At 32.5% G+C, this 6,785-nt stretch overlaps 1 non-coding gene across 1 annotated transcript; it reads right to left on the bottom strand.

The window, feature by feature from the left end:
• Positions 1-5,712: 5,712 nt before the first annotated feature.
• Positions 5,713-5,818, bottom strand: LOC149498051 (small nucleolar RNA R71). Its single transcript, XR_016319832.1, has one exon. It is a non-coding gene; the product is annotated as a small nucleolar RNA R71 (small nucleolar RNA).
• Between the last annotated feature and the right edge of the window lie 967 nt (positions 5,819-6,785).

Here is a 6,785-nt window from a genome sequence, read left to right as displayed (position 1 = left end):
CAAGTGGGTCTAAAAATAAAGAATCCCAGTCCAAGGGACACAATTTAAACAACACACGTAACATTGAAAAAGTGCAAGAAAGCATGTTAAAGTAGCACCAAATTAGCCGTGAAATGTGCCCGTTTGTCCCTAATTTTCAAAATCTAAGCCCTAAATTTCAAATTAGGAATTCTTGATTCATGTGTTTACATGAGACCCCAGATGACCCTTCTATTGGTTACCGTGACATGCTCTCTTTTTTGGGATTTCTTTATGCTTTTATAAATCCAAGTCTTGATTTGATTCCATTCTTTATGTCTGCACTAAGGTCTTCGATTAGGGAAACAAATAAATAAATTAACTTTCCAATTTTGAAGTTAAAAGTGTTAGTTAGATTATGGTTAATGATTAAACCGAGAGATGTACAAGTTTCGTACGTTTTTTTACTTGCATTTATGTCCCATGTACCCACTTAAGTGCTTTCCACTTAGATGTTGATAAGGTTGATAAGGTTAATAAAGTAATTTGGCTAACGGTTAGACTTTGTCATTCTGATGAGAAGGTTGATCCACCAATCGCCTTATGTTAATTTCTCAGCTTATCAATAGGGTTAGATTTGGCACACTGAAATTTAAGTTCACGAATTTTTATTTTTTCATATATTCTAAATTATAGGCCACCTTTTTTTAAAGAAAAAAAATAATTAATTTAGTAATTTTGTAATATAACCTTATTTGAATTGTCTTATTATCAATAGTTTTCCATCAAATTCTTTATTAAGAGATTAAACAGTGTGACAATGATATTAATCTATCAATATATATAATGTATGTTAAAACTATAATAACTAATTTTTCTACATACCAAGATATACAATCTGACAATAGATTAAGTTCGAATCTTACCTCTTCTAACACTAAAAAAAACACTAACTTTTTCTTTTTTTATTTGTTTTTCTCTTAGATACAGGGAAGAGAAGAGAGAGACAGGGAGTGATATGGAAACCAGCCCAACTCATGCAATTGCATGAGAATTTTACCACCAGGCTAGTAAATATATCTTTGTAAAACGAGAGGTAAAATTTTATAAGTGAATTGCTATTGAACTTCATAAATCAATTTGGTTTTGTGCATGGTTTGTTCCATAATTTCACCGCTTATAGGATCATATACAAACAAGCTAATGAACTTTAATATAGTATCAGAAATTTTATACTTAAACGAGCTGAATTCTATATTTGAACTTTTACAAGACAAAATCTAACGCCCAAAATTGCACCCACAGGCCATAGAATTAGCGCACAGTGGCACTTCTCCCATGGTCAATTGTTGTGTTTATGGGCCTTACATCGGCTTCGTATTTAATGGGCTTATTACTTAGTGGGCTTGTTAATTAATTGTAACTATTTTGGGCTGTTGGTCTTGTGTCCATGTAAAACGCTAAAAGGCACTATTTTAAAATGTAGGCTTACTTTTGGAGTAGGAAAGATAGGAAATAGAAATACTACATCCATCTGTTCTAAAAAGATAGTCCATCTTTTCTTTTCGATTTATCTCAAAATATAGTTTAATTTTCTTTTTGCATTATAGTTAATATTTAAATTGTCTATTATACATTTATTAAATTTTATCTTATTTTCAATAGCTCTCATTAATTCTTACTTATTATTCTTATATCATAATTGCTTATGTGTTTTTTAAGATAGACATAATAGAAAAGTTATATGAATAAAATTGTCTTCTAACTATCTTTTTGGACGGAGGAGGGAGTAGGAAATAAAATGTTTATTGTAACTCTACCCAATGTAATAAATATGCTAACAAAAAAGCTAATTTAATAAATGAATATCTCAAAAAAGAACAGTGAACTTAAGGAAAGAGAAAAAATTATGCCCTATTTTTGAAAAAAAAATGTTATAATATTTAAATAGAAAAAAAAATCAATCTGGTTGTTAAAGATGGAGAAAAAAATAGAATTAAAAATGAATCATTTTCTATTTCCCCATTTTTCGGATTTTTTCTTTTTTTTTTAAAATAAATTTTTATTATTTTTGACTAAAAAAAGGATAGGATAAACACACATTTAAAAGTTTGTGTTTTCAATCAATTCAAAATTGAAATTTAGATAAAATTAATCTCTTTAAAAATTTAAATATTACATTTAGCAATTATCCTTTATTATTTTGTGGGTAGAAGGACTTTATGGAGAAGAATAGAAAGTACTTTATTAGGTTTCTCGATTGGAAAAGAGAAGTATACAGTATGGATGTGTATTGCAAAAAAGGTATATGTGCCCATATTTCAATACCGCCTGCTTAAGTTTGGAATGTCATATATTAGTTTGCAAAGTCAATCCCTTCAAATTTGGCATTTGAATGTTTTCTCTAGCAATATGCCTTATCTTAAAAATATTTATGCTATTTGCAAATAATGTTATAGTTCTTTTTATTACGAATAATTTTGATATTTACTGTTACTGATTTACTTCTAGTAGAGTTTTTATTTATAATAATTATTAAAATAATATTTAAAATATCCGCGAAGCGCGGTTAACAATTAGTTTTTTTTATTGTTTATGCATTTTTTTATTTGCGATCAAACTTCTTCTTGCACTAAAATTGATTTATTCTTCGTGCATTGGAAAGCTATTTTTTAAATCTAACATCTATAAATAACATTCAGTTACATCATCATTCACATTTCTATTTATTAAGACACATCAGCCATAATCCATTGGTTGCATTGGAGATGCTTTAAGACCATTTGAAATGCTAACATGAATTTCTCTTATTTAATTGTCACATCATAAAAATGGAAAAACTTTAAAAATGCTCCTCAATGCTAATATCTATTTGATATATTAAACTGATGTGTCAAAAAAAATTAATAGACATTGTGTAGCACAACTTCTATTCGACAGAGTCTTTGAAACAATATGGATATTTATTGCTCTATAGCAATTGGTTGTGTATTGAATTGTGGATCCGAAGAAGGAAAGAAAAAAGAGAACAGAAGAGGATTTAAAACTAGTATATTGGAGATAGATTTTTAAAATTCAATGTATAAATAGACATTCAGCCATATCATTATTCACACATTCTATTCCATGTAACACATTAGTCACAATCCACATTAATGTTCGAAATGCTCTAAGCTTTTGCTTTTCTATCGTTCCACGTTCAAAAGGTAAAATACTTCTTTATACTATATTTTATTGGATGTAATGTAATGTAATATAATTAAAAATATAATGTAATAAAAATATATTGTAATGAAATGTAAAAAACATTTTATTATTATGTTTGATCATATAATTAAAAAAAAATGTAATGTAATTAAAATTCATTTTTATATTTATTTGTAAATATATAATATAATTAGCACATCATCGCCGTTGCCGCCCCCAACAATAACCACTCTGATAAGTGTTAATTTTATAGTGTTTTTAATATAGTCTTTATTAGATTTTGAGTAAGTTTTTATTACTTTAAATCACTTTTAGTATAATTATGTTCAAAAGTTTCCTTGATCTTTAATCCGCTTGATCTAAGAGAAAATTTCAGGAATTTGGCACAGAAAGAACTTTATAACACAAGGCACTTAACTGGTAGCACGCCCTGGCCGTGCTAAAAGGCACGGCCGTGCTACAAGGGTCCCTAGGCGTGTCAAGCATAGCACGCCCAAGGCAACTTTAGGCAGACTTCCAGAGAAAAGCACGCCCAGCCCGTGCTACCTGGCACGCCCGTGCCTCAATGCTTCACCAGCCCGTGCTACCTAGCACGCCCCGTGCTTTACTGGCCAGACTTCCAGACTAAAGCACACCCAACCCGTGCCAGGAAGCACGCCCGTGCTGCGCAGGCGGAACCAGCGAGAATTTAATGCGCAAATCTAGCTTTTTCTCACATGGGCCGACCTCGGGGAGTTTCCTAAACACACTAAACAAGACCTGGACCTATTCTTGGGGAAAAAGGAGTCCTAATTAAGAAGAAATCAAGAACCTAAACAGTTATGATCTCCTATAAAGGATTTTGCACTAAATAAGGATTCTATTTCCTAAAAGGAGTCAAACTTGCCTTCAAGAACTCTATATAAAGAGAGGAACTTCTCCTAACAAGAGGGATCTCTCGTTTTTTTTTTAGGCAATTTCTTTACATAATTCGTTCTCTCTCTCAAGGATTTCAAGCATCAAACAATTGTGCCAAGATTCAAGGAAGCCATCAACATAGTTGTGATACAGTTTTTATTCTAAAACTCTTCATCTTGTTTCTTTCTTTTATTATTGTCTTTAAATATGATGAATGTGCCAAGCATGATTGAGTTTAATTTAATTACTATGTCCAGCTAAACTCTTATACTAGGGATTTGATGTAGCTTAATTCGATTCCAATTTATGATATTAGATTTGTTTTTCTTTGTTCTCGTTATAAATTATTATTGTGCTTAATGCTTCCAGGCAGAAAATTTCCCCTGGATTGAGGTATTTCAATAACTACATTCGGGAGAAGGGTTATTGATATGAAAAAGATAATAATTTACTTGAGAATAACAACTTGATGCGGAAGCTATATGGTTTGACTCAAGGGAGGTTTTCATAAGTTAATAAATTATTAAGTTGTGAACTCACAAAACAACCATAAAACCTAATAATCTGATTTATGTTTAATTTCACTATTAAAGATAGGTAATTGAACTGAATTAGAATAACTAACAATAAATCGGGAGAGCTTGTTAGTTACTTTAGGGTTGTTCTCCTACTTGAACAATTAAAATTGATTAATGAACTAATAGAATAAGCTGGATAGAATTAAGTGAATTCAAATTCCCTAGTAGCTTAATCCTCTGATTTCTTTTCACTTGAATTTTGTGTTTGATCTCTTTTTTTTTTTTTTACTTTAAATTTTATTTACCTTACAGCGAATCTCCTTTATCGTCGTCTAAATAATAATAGATTAACATAATTTTGGTAATTAATAAACAATCCCTGTGGATACGATACTTTCTTACTCTATACTACTTGTTGCGATTTCGTACACTTGCGAAAAAAGAAAAAACGCTGTCAAGTTTTTGGCGCCGTTGCCGGGGATTGGCGTATCAATATCAATACGAATTACCCTATTGTTAATTTAGACACTCTTTTTATTTTCTTTACTTAATTTTTTTTTCTAAGAATTATTCCAGGTGTTTTATGCAAAGAAGATCGAAAAGGACTGAACCTTTAGTCTTTGATCCAGAGATTGAGCGAACTTGTCGTAGGCACAACGCTGCAAGAAAAACGCGGGAAATAAAACCCGAACAAGAAGCAAACATGGCCAACGAAAACGAAAACATAAATGAAAACATAGTTGGACCACCACTTCAACAGCCGGTCCGTACCTTGAGAGATTATACAACACCTAATCTGAATGGGACAACCTCAAGTATTACTAGACCCAGGGTAGAAGCTAACAACTTTGAGATTAAACCAGCAATTATCCAAATGCTCTCTACCTCGATCCAATATGGGGGTCTACCTAGTGAAGATCCTAATGCTCACATCACCAATTTTTTGGAAATTTGTGACACATTCAAGCAAAACGGTGTTTCTGAAGATGCAATCAAATTGAGACTCTTTCCATTCACTCTTAGGGATAAAGCTAGGTCCTGGTTACAATCATGTCCAGCTGGAAGTTTCACCACATGGGATGAATTAGCTCAAAAATTCTTAGCTAAATTCTTTCCGTCCTCAAAAACTACCAAGTTGCGAAATGAGATAATGACATTTGCTCATAATGATCAAGAGAGCTTGTATGAAGCTTGGGAAAGATTCAAGGACTTGTTAAGAAAGTGCCCACATCACAGTTTGCCCAAGTGGTTACAGGTACAAACTTTCTATAATGCATTATCTCCTAACATAAAAATCACCTTAGATGCAGCAGCAGGTGGATCCTTTGAAAAGAAAGGAATTGATGAAGCATATGAGTTGATAGAGGAGATGGCAAGCAACAGCCACTACCAAAACAATACCGAAAGAAGAAGAACCGCAGGAGTCTATGAAATAGACGCTATTACAGCACTTAATGCCAAGGTAGATAACATGGTAAGGAAATTAGACATGTTAACTACTAATCCTGTGAATTCTGTCATGCAAGTTTATGATAGGTGCAATGGACAACATGGAATTGGAGAATGTATCATGGACTCTTTAAATCCACAAACTTTGGAACAAGTAAACTATGTGATGAATCAAGGAAGAAAGAATTACCCTTATTCAAATTCCTATGATAACAGGTTAAGGAATCATCCTAATCTATCTTATGGTAATCCTAACAATGCCTTGAATGCACCACCAGGTTTCCACCTTCCTGAAAAGAAATCTCGTGACGACCTCCTCACTGCTCTTTCCAAATCGCACATGGAGTTTATGAATGAAACTAGAGAGAACCACAAAATCCAGCAGGCCGCAATAAGAAATTTGGAGATCCAATTGGGACAGTTTGCAAACATGATGACATCTCGACCCCAAGGTACGTTACCTAGCAATACTGAAAAGAATCCAAAGGAACAAGTGCAAGCTATTACCTTGAGGAGCGGCAAACAGTTAGATGAACCACCAAGGAAAGAAAAAGAAGAAAAAGAACAAACAAGGGAACCTATCATTGACTTGGAGGAAAAAGAAAAGGTAAAACCATATGTTCCCCCTGTACCCTTCCCACAAAGATTAAAGAAAGCACAAGAGGACAAGAGCTTCCTCAAATTCCTAGATGTATTTAAGAAGCTTCAAATCAATATTCCTTTTGCTGAAGCTCTTGCTCAAATGCCTAGCTATGC

This window comes from Jatropha curcas, chromosome 2 (genome assembly GCF_041381405.1).
Source record: "Jatropha curcas cultivar XTBG-Jc1 chromosome 2, XTBG_Jcur_1.0, whole genome shotgun sequence".
In the NCBI taxonomy this organism is placed as follows: domain Eukaryota; kingdom Viridiplantae; phylum Streptophyta; class Magnoliopsida; order Malpighiales; family Euphorbiaceae; genus Jatropha; species Jatropha curcas.
This window is presented reverse-complemented; position numbering and strand designations above follow the sequence as displayed.